The 17,105-nt window shown below is 40.4% G+C and overlaps 1 protein-coding gene across 1 annotated transcript in view; it reads right to left on the bottom strand.

The window, feature by feature from the left end:
- Positions 1-8,546, bottom strand: part of LOC112559485 (glutamate receptor-like) — a 31,394-nt gene extending 22,848 nt beyond the window's left edge. The window contains 1 exon segment of the mRNA XM_025230780.1: positions 6,806-8,546. The gene's annotated coding sequence lies outside the window, so the exon portion shown is untranslated.
- Positions 8,547-17,105: the final 8,559 nt, after the last annotated feature.

Genomic DNA, 17,105 nt, shown 5'->3' with positions numbered 1-17,105 from the left:
CGTCAATGAAGATTGCGCCGGCGCCAAAGCTTGAAGCATGTGTTAATAAGGAGTTCCCCAGTGAGATGTCAAGGGAAAAGAAGTCTTTGCCTTTTTTCAAAACCAATGTAAGAACTTGAGAATCTGTCTTATGACGAGAAGACCGACTTATCTGAAAATAATTTTGCCCTCAAATCATCTGTGAATATTTTTTTCGGCGAACAATCCTTAAGCGGAGGACGTGTGAGTAATCCTCACAATGACAAATAAATATTTACGAGGGTGACAGAATAATCATAAGTTATGCTTTTTTACATCTAGCCCTCGGTCTAAGAAGAAAAATACAAACACTGTATCAATTGAAAACAATGCAATTAATGAGAGACATTATGATATGTTCAAACACGGTAGTTGATATCTAAATTGAAAGGATTTTGTTTCTTGCTTGTTTTTGTTGCTGGTTTTTATTTTATTTTTTTTTTTAAGGATAGAGTTCTAGCAACATGTCGTACATGTTTGGTTTTTTTTTATCGATGCGAGTAATAGGTGATTAATCAAAGGTTGAAATAGGTGTTTGAAGAGTCCCACTAACTTGTACAGACTGGATTCGTCTTTCTAACCCCCAGAGCATTTCAGGTTCATCTTGAGTAGGTAAGTTCTCGGTAGAGGAATATCGGGCTTGAGCGACCCTCTCATTATTTTGATAGAGAAAATAGTACAAAGTCTTGAGGGCATTTTGCCAGTTAATATTTTAAAACGAGAATAATTTTGTGGAATTTTAGTCTGGTCACACGCTTGTTTATTTTTCAAAGGACTAGCTGGAATAAAGACTTACTTCAAAATAATACAGCTTCAAGTTTTAGCAGAATGATATTTTTAAAAACTTATTTTTTTCTCTTGCAGACAATCACCACTAAAATAATTTGATAATAATAGATTTTGCAGAGCATTTAACCGCCTTAAAGTAGACATAATTGCAAACTAACAAAGTAAAATACTCAAAATATTTAAATATCGAATCAAAGAGAATATTCATACAAAACCAAAATATATCATTAACATCTGGAGCAAATGTGAGAAAGAACATAGTCCGACACAGAACAGAGAAGAACTAAAATACCTTTACATTTAGCAGACATTCGTAACAAAAGTTTGAGATATATGTCTCAACAGCAACGTTTCAAAGCACGGTATAAGATTTTTTTTCTTTAGGTTTATTTTTCCAAATATTGCCACTTACTGTATTAATTACCTATTACCTTAGTTCTTTAACAAATGTTGTATTATCCATCTGTGCTTCTAGTCAGGGCTAGTGTTGTTGCAAGATTCCCTTAGCTTACTTCCAGGACTATATACATCTGGAGAACACTGCCTGCAGTAGGGAAGGGTAAAGCACTTGTAGATGAACAGGACAACACTGTAGCTGTATGTATCCACGTATTGAAGACGAACATTACAATAGCTTTAGGTAAACTTTCTGGTGTTTTCCTGAGGGTGGGTCATGCAATGTTCAGGCTGTATGGAAATGATATAGCACTGCAGTTGTTGTGTCTGCACAGGACATTTACTCTGCCGTGATGTTCCAGCTAGTCGTTAATGCAGGTTTGTTTTTCGGAATTTACTCAGCTTACATTATGGACAAAAAAAACACAACAACCAAAGCTTGATTTCACGTTACTATGTAAAATGGAGCAGATAATTTTCTTGTGTCCACCATGCTAGTTTCTCTATATTATTGCCACTTTTTTTTGTCCCATTTGATAATCCAGAATGATGATGACAGATAAAAAAAAACAGACCGGTGAACACAGATGAACACAGACTAGCGACATCATAATGATGATAACAGACTCGGGACATGCTAGATAAGAGGAAGCAGTGGCCAGCCGCGGTGATGACACTGGGCAAGAGTCAACTACGACTGCACGTCAGCAAACAGCAACCCACGTGATTGTTACTACAGCTCTCTGTCTGTCAATAGATGGCGCCGAGGGCACTTACTGTGAGTGCTCTACCCTGAAAGCGGATAGCCGAGTGGTTAGTGACTGGAGACGAACGTTTGGATACCCATTTGGCTCGGTGAACTTTCCGCCAGCCCATCGAGCTGTAGGTTAGGGCTACCTGTCGCCATGGAGAGGTGGGTAAGAAGGCAGAGGATGGCAGACTGTCCCTTCCGTCCATCGACAAGAAATGTTCTCTACACCTTCCCCTTTCCACGACTGAAAGGTTAGAGACGATCTTTATCTTTTACCTCTACACTGACCACAATGTTAGTGCTGTACCTTACACTGACACAATGATAGTGCTCTACCTCCACAATGACAACAATGTTAGTGCTCTACCTCACACTGACAACAATGTTAGTGCTCTACCTCACACTGACAACAATGTTAGTGCTCTACCTCACACCGACAACAATGTTAGTGCTCTACCTCTACAATGGCATCAAAGACTACCAGAGAAAGGAGATCTCGACATGTTCTTCAGTTTCACATACCGAGAAAAGCAAACTAGTTGCGTGATTATGGGACACTTGGGTTTCGATTATAAACACATTAACTGTAAGTATGACAGCAAGTGCTATTCACGGCACATTCACGAGGAGTAAACACTCGCTTGTCACCACTTGTGTCACACCGCCAGCCTGTGGCCAACTGAAAGGCGTTAAGAAAACGAGCATTTATGTTGCGAAGCCGCATACAAATGGTCACGTAGAACATTTGTTGGTTCCAGCCCCTTCTCCTCTCCTTGTGGACATGTTAAATCGATGTAGCCAGGGGTGTCGAGGCCAAAACGAATCAACATGGTGGCGCTGTAGCAGGATATTGATGATCATGTCTGCCCCGCCTTTTATCAAGCGGACCTCTCCCGTTATAATTGCAGGCCGTCCTTACATATTGTGCTCAACATGATATCAACTAATTAGCGGTGGTATCAGGTTTTCGTCCATGATTGCTCCTAATGAAAACTTTTACTATTTCACAAAAAGATTTTGATGACGAGAAGAAAGATATACCTATATCTGACTATAATGGTACCTGGGCTTTATGGCGAGAGAAAGTGTGTTCCTCACACAGTGCATCTGTGTGGTTCCGTGCAGTATGTAGTTGAAATCAAATGAAAAGAACAAATAATACATCACTATTTATTAAAGATCCACTGAGGCACAAATTATCTGTGCCAAAAAATCGGATAGTGTAATCACGACAAACGATATCATACATAATCCAATGAAATATCAAAATATAAAAACACGTCTCCGTGTTATTTTCATATTTAATGTGTGTTTATATTTAATTTGTATGCTTATATTTAATGTGCATGTTTATATTTAATGTTATGTTTAGAAGATCTGTGATGATGGCAGTGATGTTCATGGTCACAGCCGTTAGTTGTAAGTAACGGGCCTGGGTTATCTAACTCAGAACAATCAGATCTTCAGAATGTCAGGTCTCATTCATCTCTGCGCACAAGTGTTGGTCTGTTCTCCTTGTTATTTTCCCCCCTTTCGTTATGTCCTCGCATACTCTATTGAATTAATAAATTTGTCCACTTCAGCAACTTCAACATCAATAATAATACTAATAGAATTTGTACAGCCGAGTGGTATCGAGCGGTACACGAAAGACTGTAAACAAACAAGCAGAAACCTCAGCAAACAGATCCAACCGTGGCAAATATCAGAAAAACGAATGGATGAAGATTCAGAAATTCTATTCAGTATACAGGTGCCTGTCTGTGTTTTATGGGATGGTGGTCTTCGTCTCGTGGTGAAATTCAAACAGACAAGGAAAGAGAGGCAGGCAAACGGACAAAGAGAGAGACATACAGGGATGAAGAGATAGACGCAGAGACTCAATCGAGGAACAAGAGAAAGAAAGAGGCGGACCGACAGACAGACCTGTTGTTTGCTGGATGATGAGGTTAAAGTGAAGTCTGGCGTGCTCCTCGATAACCCGTTATGTCGAGTGCACTTCTTCAAGTTTTGATACGATTAATCATTATAGTTTTTTTTTTATTTAATGGCGTTGATTTTCATTTGTGAGCAACATACACATTTTAATTTGTCTATGACCACCCTCAACAGTTATTAAAGGGGTAGGGGGCAGTAAAAAAGTGCAAAGGTCAAATGGAACACTACACCCACTACAGGGACACTGCTGGAGCTTGTACACGAGTGAACCCATCAGTGGTTTTCTCATTTCTGTCAACCAACAGTAATATAAAATAAGATTCTTGCCGTCTGATTTTTTTGCATTCAAAGGCAAAGCCTTTAGACACAAAAAGAACAAGAAAAATGTGTTGGGTTGAGAGAAAAGAGTAAGAAAATAAAATAAAGCAAGAACAGCAACGAAAAAAAAAATACAACAATAGGAAGAACAATGAAAACAGCAAGAAATGGTTTACACAATATCCCAGGGGAATGGGAGAGTCGCCTATCAGGGGAAAAGCTTTAAGACAGTTGAATGATTCCTGTTCTGGCAGTCAAGCGTCCGACGCGCATTGAAGATGGAAGAAAGGCCAAGGTCAAAGCATCGGGTCACTGCACATTCACTACTTGTATACTGGGACTGAACCGAGGGCTTCACTGCAGACTCATTACCTTTATCAGGCGATGACACCATCACACGACCGCGGACAACTGACAGAATGAGCTGATGAAATTTTCCACATCACAGTTCCACAAACTCGTCATCAACAGCAAATGTCCGATGGCAGGTAGTACAATAATCCAAGCAATACCAAGTAGAAGGTAGGATAAAGTAGCTAATAAGGAAAAGGTATAATGAAGAGAGGTATAGGAGTAGCTGAACAGTAGAAAATAAAACATCCCCAGTCATCTGCGTCACAGTGAGTACTACAGTGATAACACCCCAAATTTTCACAGTATAGCCTGCAATAACAGCATCCCACTTTCCAATAACACCAATCATGTGCCTCACAGTGCAGCCCTAGTAACACCAGCCCAGTCCTCATATGGCTGGCAGTGTCTGCATTAACATCAGTTCCTTGTAGTTCAGTCTGCAATATATACAGTTCGGTGTCTGCAATATATACAGTTCAGTCTGCAATATGTACAGTTCGCTCTGCAATATACACAACTCAGTCTGCAATATATACAGTTCAGTCTGCAATATATACAGTTCAGTCTGCAATATGTACAGTTCAGTCTCCAATAACACCAGCTTAGCCCCTCGTCTGCCTTATTGAGCGGCAGGCATTGCAGGTTGGTAGCTCACTGAGAGTAGTACACTACAGTTAGGACGAGATGATCATCATAATCATTGCTGCAGTCGCTAGATACCAGACTCTCACCCTGAGGTCGCGATGATTACTAGCATTCTTCCACTAGAAAGGGATGCGCCTGACTACGTCTCCCTGTGAAGCTTCTTATCCCATTGACCCGGTGAACTCTTGTCATTTTGTCCTCAAGACGCTGAAATTGCACGAATTTGCCGAGACAGCAGGTGAGCCGCCATGTCCTCCTCGACTGGTGCAAGTGCTGATTAAAGCGAAATTAAAACACTGCCCCCTCCCCCTCATGTGGCCGCGGGGGCTGAGTGTGAACTGTGAACTGTGAACATACCGCTATTGATCCTGCATTGTGCTCACCCCCAGTCTCCCCTTACTGCCAAGATACATTGAAGCTTTTCAAGTTCTTCAAAGGCAAAACCTTGCCAACCTCTTTGAAAGGCAGCCGTAAATTCTGAAAGCGGTGCAAAGGCGACAACAAATTATTTGTGAATCACACACACACAGTCACCTCTGCACACACCAGTCCTACTGTAATTATTGTTACTACTACCAAGAGGACGAATAAAACATCGTTACAACACATTTCCTCGCCCACTGACATGACCTCAGGTCGCTTCACATGGAGATGAGGATGAGCGGGAAAGACAGTATCGGTCTGAAGCAGACTACACTAGGTGCTGCTTAGCAGACAAAATGTAATTTGTTGCAGAAGAAGAAAACAGACGAGTGCAGCAAGTATATGAAGATAATTTTTATTTTAAAAGAATAAAACAGTTTGAAATGTTAAAAACGAACGTGACAAAATATTTGTGGCGTGTAATGTGTTATAAATCACTATTCTGACCTTAAATTTAACAAGCATCACCTTATGTTAATACAAAATTTAAACCGTTATTATCGCGATAGTAATTATAACAGTAAAGAAAATACTTCTGTAGTGATATCGCAGACTAGCATCTAGAATCTCATCTTTCCCACAATCCTCTAATAAGGGTGTTCAATGATGCTTCTACTAGACGTTAGATGTAATCACTTCATTATAGAAACTGAGAATTTCTTTAATCTTGGAATTTGAAATACCTGTGTAAAGATCAGTGACCTTGACGAAAATCTTGCCGAGGTTGTTAACGTAGTGTCCGAATCAAGTGTACTTGTCGCCGAGTTAAAGCTACCCTTCATATTTATCAACATCTATTAACACAAGCTATTTCAATATTTTACAATCTTCATGTTTTTCCTCTTTAATAAAATTGAACACAAAGTAAAACAAAACTTATTTTTGCTCGTTTCCGTTATTGCTCGGTGTCTATGTTAACAATGTTTGCTGTCTCACAACCTACTAAACAAACAAATCACTCTGGTTAATTACTCACTCACATTAATATCTACAAACATATACATGTTAAGTACAGAGATTCATATTTATAACTACAAACCTACACTTGTAAGTAAATAGACACTCATTTATAACTACAAACATAGTAGGTGTAGCTCACAACACATTCCCTCACAGTAAGAACTACAAACATCTAGATGACGTTTAACAACAACATCCACAGTTCATACTCACCTACAGGAACAGAACGATTGGGATATCGAAGACTACACACTCCTCCAGCGACGACGAGGAAGACGATGACCCTGACCATGACTGTAGGTGTACCCGGTAGAAGCATTGCCTCACTACCTACACGTCCGCCAGGTGGTGAGGTCGGCATGGCGCCCAGTCCAGTTGTCTCCCTTCTGTCAGTGAGGACTGACCAGTGAGGACGATGGGACGTCGCTGTCTACCATCATGTCCTTGTTAGAATACTCTGAAGTGTTTGGTGGTCTAGAAATGCTCAGTGCATAGCTGCTTCTGCACTGTAAACAAAAGCTGACAGCCCTCTGTTTGTTATGATAGATATGATGGAGACATACTTGCAGTCCTCTTCAGCACCGCATCAAGTGAGTTCGTTTTGGACGACCATTACATTCACTGTTACTGTTTATTTTTCTTTAAAGCATATTTGTGAAATGCTTTTAAATCTTTACTTACGTTCTGTTCTACTTGTGTAGTACATACTTTCCCTGACTATTACACATTTGGGCTAGCTTAGCTCCACATTCTAAAAGTGAAATGATTAAAGTAATTTTAGCTGATTAATTTTTTTACACGGAAATCATTTTAAAATATAACTGTTCACGCAACGAAAAATGTAAGGCGTCAGTATTTCCTCTTCTCTGGTCGTTTTCTGCTCATAATGTAAAATCCAGGAAAGACACGTGTCCTGTGTCATTAGTTACACTTGAAAGCACTGTCGGTGCATCTTGTCTGGCCGGCGATACATGCTGCTACACGGCCCATCCCTGACTGCACTCGCCTGTCTTCCTGCTACATCATTACGCTGCAGGATGCCGCGGCACCAACAGGCAATCCACCGACTCCAAGAAAAGCGACGAGAGCAGACACGCAGGACCGCACTACAGCCATGCTCGCTTAATTTGCATACCTTCTTCACATCTCTCTCTCTCTGGCTGGGGTCTGGCTTTTAAGGTCTCTGGATTTCTATTGAATCTTCTCGCAGCGGTTGGCTGCTTTCACCAAACACTGGTCATGGGTTCGCTGGAAAATCCTTTGGCCGTTGAGCGAAATGCAGTAGACGCACCACCCTTGGCTGCAGTTAGAAATCGAAAGTCCACCTCGCGCAGTGAACAGAAGCTTTGTGCGTTTAGCGCCATGACACGAAGCGATACATCAAAGGATAGCGCCGTGTGTATGACAAGCCACACGCCCTACACCAGTCTTGTGGGTGCCAGCCCAAACGCCGGCTCACCAAATCGCACAGCTCGGTGTCCCTGGCTGTTTGCACAGCTCGTCTGGAGGACAAGACAAACAGTCCTGAACACAAAGGCACAAAGCTGGATTCAAGGGTGACTGAAAACAAGCAATCCAGGAACACGTTTCGCCAAAGGCCCGCACCAGAACCAGTGAGTGAATCCGACTGTTCACATGCAGACTGGGTTTTTCGTTGATCAGCTTGCTCGCTATCCGTCAATGCAGACGCCAGCGCCGGAGTCGGAAAGGTGAGGGGGATGCTTGGTGAGGAGGGAGAGGAAGCGGAGGGCGCAGGACCTACTCGCAGCTTCTCCTGAAAAGCCCAGTCCGCCTGTGGGCGCTGGAGGAGACGAGAGTGCACTTGAAATATCTACCGAAACACACAAGATGCCTTGTGGGTGTTCCTCCTCCGCGTCCACGTAGTAGATGACGGTTGGTGACTGGGAAGACTGAAAGGTCAACGTCTAGGTCTAATTCTTATCGGTCTTCTCCTGCTTCTTTGTTGTTGGTGTCGTCGTTAAAACTCCTTATTTAAATCAAAATTTTAAAAAATCAACAGAACTTTCCACTGTTTAGTAAAAAATAGGAATTTAAAGACGATAACATCGCATTGATAGACTGATTTTTTTCTTAACCGCACTTTATCGGCCCATGAGAGTTTTACAAAAAAGTACTTCAGATAGGACAAAATTAATAGACATATTTCATAATATGACATTTAATAATTATTTTTAAAATACACATTTAAATAAATAATTAAAATAAACATATCCTCTACGTTCGTTTATACACATCAGTGTTTAGTTTCTTAAAATACTGAAACTTTTCTTACCTGCTTTAAGAGATAGTTCTCAATTTGTGGTTCTGTACAGTGAGCATGTACATTACACACTAAGCATCCATTTGCTCTTACCACCTGACACTGTTAGCGGATGCTTTAATGCATGTTGATTGTACTTCACAAGGCAAAGTTTTGCGCTAATGTTTATACTAACAAGTTACAGGAACCAGGTAAACACACAGCGAATTTTAAAAGTCAAATCAATGTCTGAATTTAACTTGCTTATAACTCAGGCTTGCTTAGCCTTATAAAGTATAGTAAGCAGCTGCCATTAAAAAAATCATGTCACTGTCTTAGCTCCCTACTGAGTCTCATTTAAGACTCCATGTAAATTATGATCAATAAGCGAGGGAAGAAGACGATTTTATTTTTGAGACTTGCTCTCTTAATGAGGTGCTGTATAATGTGGGAGGAGATGGATTTTCTACTGGCAAAATACCTGACAGCTTGCACCAGGTGACTGGCATGACGGCGGTGGAGCTGCTGGCATCGGTGTGTTTGCTGTAGCTAATCGTCCACTACATCTCATTCTACCATTGCACAGAAAACGGGCTTTCACAAACATCTAGAGAACAGGAGTTAAGGTGGGGGTGAGACATCAAGCAATGTAGAATGTGAATGAAATGGCGAGACATACAGGGAGACACGCACACAAAGACAGTCAAACGTATTTCTAATTAATATCAGTGTCTTTAAAGCAAAGATATGGACACAAAGCTCAAGACCATTTTTAACTGAGCAAATGTCATTGAACACGGTTGACCAAGTTGCCGTTGTATATGAAAGTCGCAGCAAATAATTGAAACATTGGAATCTTGGTCAACATGCTAAGATAAACTTTTATTGCTAATATATTAACAAAATATTTGTCAAGTACAATGAGCTTTAAAGCCCTTATGATTTAAAGCTTAGGCACTTTTGCCTGTTATGAACGGTCTTTAAGGAATGTGCCTCACAAGACCTCCCTTCTGGAGGAGGACGAAGCAGATGGAACTAACTAGTGGATGGTTAGTATAGGTCGAAAGAAAACAGTAAGGTATATATCTCAGCCTGTGTGATAGTTATTTATATATGTATCATCTTAATGCTTGTTTCCTTAATTTCCATCAAAGTTTTTCAAGAACAAGGCTGTGTATATATTTATATACATGATGTGAATTCTCATATCTTAATGCATCACTCCATACAGTGTGTATGTGCATGCTTGTGTGAAAAGAGTCTATAAACTTATTAACTATAGAATCGTGCGTATGTGGAACGGAACTATGAACTCATAGACTATAGACTAGCAACTATCAACTATAAACTATAGAATCAGGTGCAGGAATGAAGACAGTAAGAGCAACTGGGGTTTGTTGTTGTTTTTGCTGTTATTCCTATAATAATCGCAACATCGCTCAGAAGAACTGTTTCCTTGGCAACAGTAATTTTACGAACAGCTATAATTTAGTAAACCTAAGATTTTGATGTTATTCTCTCGTTTTATTTCACTTTTGTGCCTCATATAAAGTATCATTCTTAGCAAACTAAATTAACGAAATGTAAATAATTATTACCTTTTTGTGTGTTTGTTTGTTTCATGTGTATATCTTGCAGCCATATACTTTCAGAGCAATGGTATTATCTTCGTTGGTTTATTAGTCATGTCATTTATCAGTCAGTAATTAGCCAGCTTACCAAAGGAGGACTTTTAAGATGGAGTCCTGATGAGGACCTTCAAGAAGCAGCACTGATGAAAACACAAAGTAAGTCTCACTCCCACGTCTTTTCGACCCCGAATCATCACTTGCAATTCCCCAAAGCGACAGCGGGTTGGAGAGCGGGTGAAAGTTGTAAATGGTTGGACGCTGATATAGAACACTCTCATCAAATATTAATCTGTCAATAGTGCTGGGCCTTGGGGGACTAGCGATCATTATCGCCTTCTTGTCGTCAGGCGCTGCGCTTGTCCTCGAGCGCCCACGGTATCTTCATCTCGTGGCTTGATGCTGTAGGCGGCCTTAACTTCTCGGCAGGACTCTACATGCTTTCTTCACTTTCTGCCCACATGCTGAAATTCAGTTTATGGCATGATACTGTACGCTGTCTTGCTGTATCCCTGTGCTAAATGGTGTTGCATGATGCTTCACTTAGCTGCAGTCTACGGTCTCATCTACGGCGATTCCATAATACCTCCTGGAAAGGGGTTTCCACATTTCTTTATGTTGCATGCATGAGTGGATTCGTTTACTGTTCCATGTGCATAATGACATGAAATAGTTTTCAACAATCTAATGAGCAAATTGTCTGTACTGAGTGCCTTGTGATGCTTTACTGTGTATAGTCTATTTGCTCACTGACCAGATACAGTTCCTACACTTCACGAGCAGCACACCACCGTTTTGTGAACACGTTTTGCAGTATTCAAAATTAAACGGTAAATTTTACTGTTTAAATATTTTGAAATAATATCAAAACTTAAAACATGAAAGACAATTAAAAACTTAGAAAAACCCTTGAAATTATATTTATTTATAATAATTGTAAATGCTATCCTGTACTAATATTTATCAGTTAGGGGCTCGACTTGGATTTCGAAATAGTTTAAATAATTTGTGGATATATGTATAATTCATATCTAAGTGTATCATGCTCCTGTAGTAAAGAGATGTATGGTCGTGGAATATCTGGTGATGTGAATACACAGACAGGTGTCCTCGACCTACTAGAAGCAAAAATCCGATGAAAAGCTCCGAGCAAAAGGACTTGCCGGGCAGAGCGCCGTGTGCACATCTGTTTGCTTATTGAGCAACGGTTGGACTTATCCCCGAGATAGGTCAAATCCTACAAGCCACTATGTGAGCTGACAGCAGTTTCCCTAGAGTTATCTGTGCTTTTTACTGCTATTGATCCGACTGACCACCCTTCATTTCTTCGTATGAAATGACTTCTGACCTTTCTCTGAAAAGTGGTTCCTCAGCAATCTGTATTTCTCTCTTGCCAGTCCAGCCTGGGCTTTTTCTTGTCACTATGCTACATTGTATTAATGTGTTGTGATGTTAATGAACCAATCACATTAATGTTGTTTTAATTTGATGTGTAGTTAGAACACTCTGATGTGAAGAAAGTCCTTGCTCATTTTTTCAGAGATGTCAAAGATTTCAACCCGCTGATATTTTTGAGAATCAAAGCAACTCCCTGAATTTTGTTTGTACGTAAAAAAATCTTATATGAATAATAATTCGTAATTCTAACAAAACAGGGCTATAGCAACTGGTCCGGAAAGATACAGAGAAATAAGTGTCGTTATAAAATAAGTATCCCGACATATAAAAATTACTTAGATTTGATAAATATCAGAATTAAATACTTAAAGCGTTAATAACTAATAACAATAATTGAGTAATACAGAAATTCCATGACTACCAGAATAAAGGACATTTCTGAAAGGGCAAGAGTAATGTAAACTGGACAACAGGAGACAATGGCAGGATGTCTACCACGAATTAAAATACTGATCTGGAGGTCTCTTACTTTTTTGTTCATGAGTTTGAGGCAATACCAGAAAAGCTGAATTGTCTGCTTATTGTAATTCTGTGTGTCGCGGGTGTTTGCGCGCATGCGTGATGCGACCGGTTTTTGAGTTTATTCTAAAATCTCTGACTTGGCAGTGCAAAAACAATGTTCAGTTGTCACTTTTCTAACTCATAAGCAAAAAACTACGCACCCGAATTTAGAGATGATGTTTGCATAAAGCTGTCTAGTAATTCTAGCTTGTTGCTGCTGTTTCCTTTCCGCTTGACATATATTAGACTGAATATTTCATGGCTTCGTTGTCCTTCTGTGTTCGTGCGCTGCGTAAATATTTTAGCATTTACTGAACTGGTCAGTGGTCTGTACTACTAACTAGTAAGTCGTTTCTGCTGAACAAATTCATGTTGGACTCAGGTTGTTAGCTCTGTCCTAGGTGGCTAGTCGCTAGCATAGCTCATCAGGTGTAAGCTGTGGACTGGAAGAATCACGAGAACACCAAACTCGGTGAGAACTAAGCTGGACAAGGACCGGAGAGAGCTAATGAAAGCAGCAGTCTTAATGTGCATGAGGAGTTGGATGTGCCGTATATCCTCCCCTACACTAATGTCATTAATCTTCCTTACATCGATAAATCCTTCCTCCATAGATATGTCATAAATCCTCTCTACATATATATCATAAATCCTACATAGATATAAGGCAAATCCTACCTCCATAGATGTGTGATAAATCCTTCCTCTATAGATGTGACATAATTCCTCCCTACACAGATGTGTGATAAATCCTCCCTAAATGAATGTATCATAAAGAGACCAGCCCAGACATTTATATATAAGTATGAAGAAGGACTTATAAAAGACAAAGTAAGCAAAAAGCTTTCAGAAGCCACAAGATCGCAGGAAATTTTATATGCCTTTCCAATAACAACTAGCTGAGGTCCCTGCTGGGGAAACAATAGTCTGGAAAGGTAGCGATTCAGGACGATTTATGTTTAGAAATACAAATCGATTAGGAGACTTCGAACTCCCAGGGTAGTAGCCCTTGAATCAGACAGTTAGTAGTCGTCTGAGACGCTTTCTGAAATTTGAAGAGCGGGGTTACTGACCAGTGCGCCCTCAGTGGCTACCTGTTGATTAGTTTGACTTTTTCTTGTGACTGGTAACCGGGTCTCTTGTCTTTCTCACAACAATTGAATGTGTCACTTCTGTCGCTGGCACCTGAGCGACATCCAAGGGACATAAAGCCTTCTATTCTTGAACGTCTTTCTGTTTCCCATCATTTGTGAAGGGAATGGGAGGTGTTAAAGGGATATAATATGCTGGTGCCACGCTCATATGGGTCTGTATGATGGAGAGGCGGAGAGCGTGATTGACCGTTGGTGATTTTGTTATGATCGAAGAAATCAACGTCACCTTGGCTACGAGGAGAGCGCAACTATAGTGACGTTTGAGCTCATTACATAGGAACGTCACTGATTCCAGTAACACAGAGCATAATACTGCCAACAGACACACAAACACGCACGCATAGTCTTCTAGAGTTAGAGAAAGAAGACGACCGAAGAGAAAAAAATAGTGCAGTGTAAAAGAAATGTATAAAAGAATACAGACCTACTTCAGGACGGTAGTAGTGGAGAAGTCTTGTACACTAGTCAGAACGGCCATGGGAACAACGATTTTGAGCCCAAATTAACGGCCAGGAGGATGTCATTTAGCAAAACAGCTTGCTGGTGTTCTGATTCATTACAGCTATGTTATGAACTGTGAAGATTTCTAGGGGAAAGGTAGGAAAGTGATTAAGATTAGTAGGAAAGTAGAATGATGCAATGCTGAGTACGAAAGAGCTAAATGTTCAAATACCCGAGCAGCCTAACGGACAGGCGACAACTCGCACACCTGGGTGGCAGTTGGTCGGGAGGCAAGTAAAGATGTTTGCTCACCAACATTTGCGGTCCCATTTCGCTGTGAGGTGTTGTGTCATATCTCATGTTCAAAGGGTCCTCAAGTCAATAACCACCGTGTGTCGATGTATCGGTTTACCGTGAAATCTGTTAGAACCACTGGTTACACAACGTCCATACCTGCTCCTTAATGTGCGTTGGGCTGTATTTAAGGGCTCTGGTTTTAAGCCAGTGTTTAATTTCACTCTATTTTCTTATTTACAAATCATATGTTTATCTTTATGTGCGAGAAACTTGGGAGCAAACAAATATCTTTGTCGTTCTAAGGCAGCAATAGCCACTTGACATGAGTTACTGCCTTCTTGTTGTTTGAGGTCCTGCCCCATGTAATGTCCCATCTGCCAATGCAATAAAAAGTAAAGGCAATTAGACATAATTAGTGATCACCAGCCTACTTGAGCAATTCCTGTCGACAGCGTTGTTAGGACGTGCATGGTCACCTGTGTTGTCTGAAAAAAAGTCTTTTTTTAACGTGGGCATAGAACTTCTGCAAATAGTTTACACATGATATTTAAAGCACTATGACTTTCGGTCTAGTTGCTCTAGAAGATGTATGACAAACTTTTAATCTACAAACTGCAAGTTTAGCCAGCGACTCGCACTAACACCAATAGGAATTTGACATTAGACAGAAGTGGTAGGCTTTGAGTTCTTAGATATAAAACCACACGTTGTCTGCAATTATTTATCCGGGTTGCAACTCGGAGATACAATCTACTGGATAGTCTATTCCTGAAAAGGATACACATAAATGCAGATGGTCATACTTCTTGCCTCCTTTCCGGAGTGTCCACTTGTATGCAGACATTTGAGCAGATGTTATGATGATTGCCTGTTCTGAGTGCTGATGTGGACCTATACACCTATACACTTGTGTAATACTTGCCAGAGAGACTGCAATTACCAGGGTCAGGAAACTGGATTTCAGCTTATGCTCTTGTGTATAGTCTGACACAATAATTTCCGGTAAAGAATTCATAAAAATATGTCGTCTTGTGTGTATTGTAGCCTGATATTTAATGCCGTTTCTACGGTAATTTTTTTTATCACATAGCAGTAACAGCGAAATTTTACTTTCTTGAAAATGGTATGTTTAGGCCAGCGACATAGTTTCATATTAATGTCCTGCTCTCCTCTTGTACTCTGATAAACATCTGCTATTGTCTTACTACACGGTGTTAGTATGTCGTCAATGGGAAAGAAATTAATTATCATAAAAGCAGATTTATGTAACGCAAATTTCAGCCGAAGAGTCGTGTCAACGCGCTTTACAAAACAAAATGCTTCAAAACAGGTTGACACAAAAAAAACACTTTCAAAGAAAGACCAAACTTATTAATAATTATACAAAGTGCAAAAAACAAAAATACAAGGTAGAAAGAGAGAACGCTGCACACAAGAACGAACACAATTAATAACGGTCAAGATGAAGTGCCTCATCGAATGTCAATTATGGTTTTATGTACTGTGTCTTTTAGAATTCATTAACCATGTACTCTAAAAATAGCAGAAATAAATTTTAAACATTAATTTTCTTTGTTAAAATTTGATATTACGTTTTGTACATAATTATACTGTAATATAACCTAGATTTCCAGAGAGGTTCCACTGTATTCATTTTAAAGTACTCTTCCCTTTATTTGGTATCAGACCATTTCACAACGCACTGCAGCTCCCTTGGGTCGCAGCGCATGACCTGTACGTTGACCCTGTAGCTGCGATGTTCAAATGCAAATGAAAAACTGTTACATTTACAGGCCCTGGACAATGTTTGGACATGTAGAAGCCTGTCCTCCCTCTCCCGTTACTCCAGCTGAGGCAGCAATCACCTTTCAAAACATTTGCAATAGCTGAACGGCTTCGTATTTCCGTGTTCCTTTGGGAAATCAAGTTGATCATCAAATCATTTAACCGCGAAACGTGTCGAAAAAGTGACAAGAAGGGAACGAAGAGAAGTATGTGGGGGGAGACATCAGAGATGAAACGAAAAATGAAGAGCGGGAGAAATAAAAACGAGTAACAACATTAAAATGCTTTGTAAAGAGGTTGATTATAGCATAAATATTATTAACTGCTTTATAATAAGGTTTCTTGTGACATTGTTATATTTGTGGAACGATTGAAGCTTAGAGTAGACTGAATTAATTTTTTTTTTAAAAAAACATGATTGACAGTCAGCTAAAGTACACACACGCGCGCGCACGAATGTCCGGGTGGACGTTGGACGTTATCTCTGATACAGGGGAGACAACTTTAGTAGGTAGAGGATGAAATGCGAAATACTGCCCTTCTCAACAGTCGTCATTGTGGTAGACAAAGGTAGAAAAACCGTTAGTGATATAAGTAATATACCAACACCAAGAATGTAATAATAGTGTTGCTATCGGTGTTACTACGCTGTTATAGTTTTTGCCCCTGATGTGGTTGCTGCCGGTGCTAGGGATGCTAAATATGAAAACGAGAAGGATCGAGACCGCTGGTTTCCACTGTGAAACAAAGATATACACAGCTGGCGTAAGCTTCTCAGCAAATCTCTACCCAAACTGAAAATACTCAACCAAAGCTGCGCAGTGTCTTGATACACCATGCTGTGACAGACAGCTGTGACAGGCAGCTGTGACTCCCCTGTCAGCTGTAACTCCCCTGTCAGCTGTGACTCCCCTGTTGGCCGGGGGCTGGCCGGCTGGCGTGTGGGTGTTGCCTGCATGCTCGTCACAACCGTTGCACCCAGCAGCTGG

Source organism: Pomacea canaliculata, linkage group LG3 (genome assembly GCF_003073045.1).
Source record: "Pomacea canaliculata isolate SZHN2017 linkage group LG3, ASM307304v1, whole genome shotgun sequence".
Classification (NCBI taxonomy): Eukaryota; Metazoa; Mollusca; class Gastropoda; order Architaenioglossa; family Ampullariidae; genus Pomacea; species Pomacea canaliculata.
Note: the sequence above shows the minus strand (reverse complement) of the source record. Positions and strands in the feature narration are given on the sequence as shown.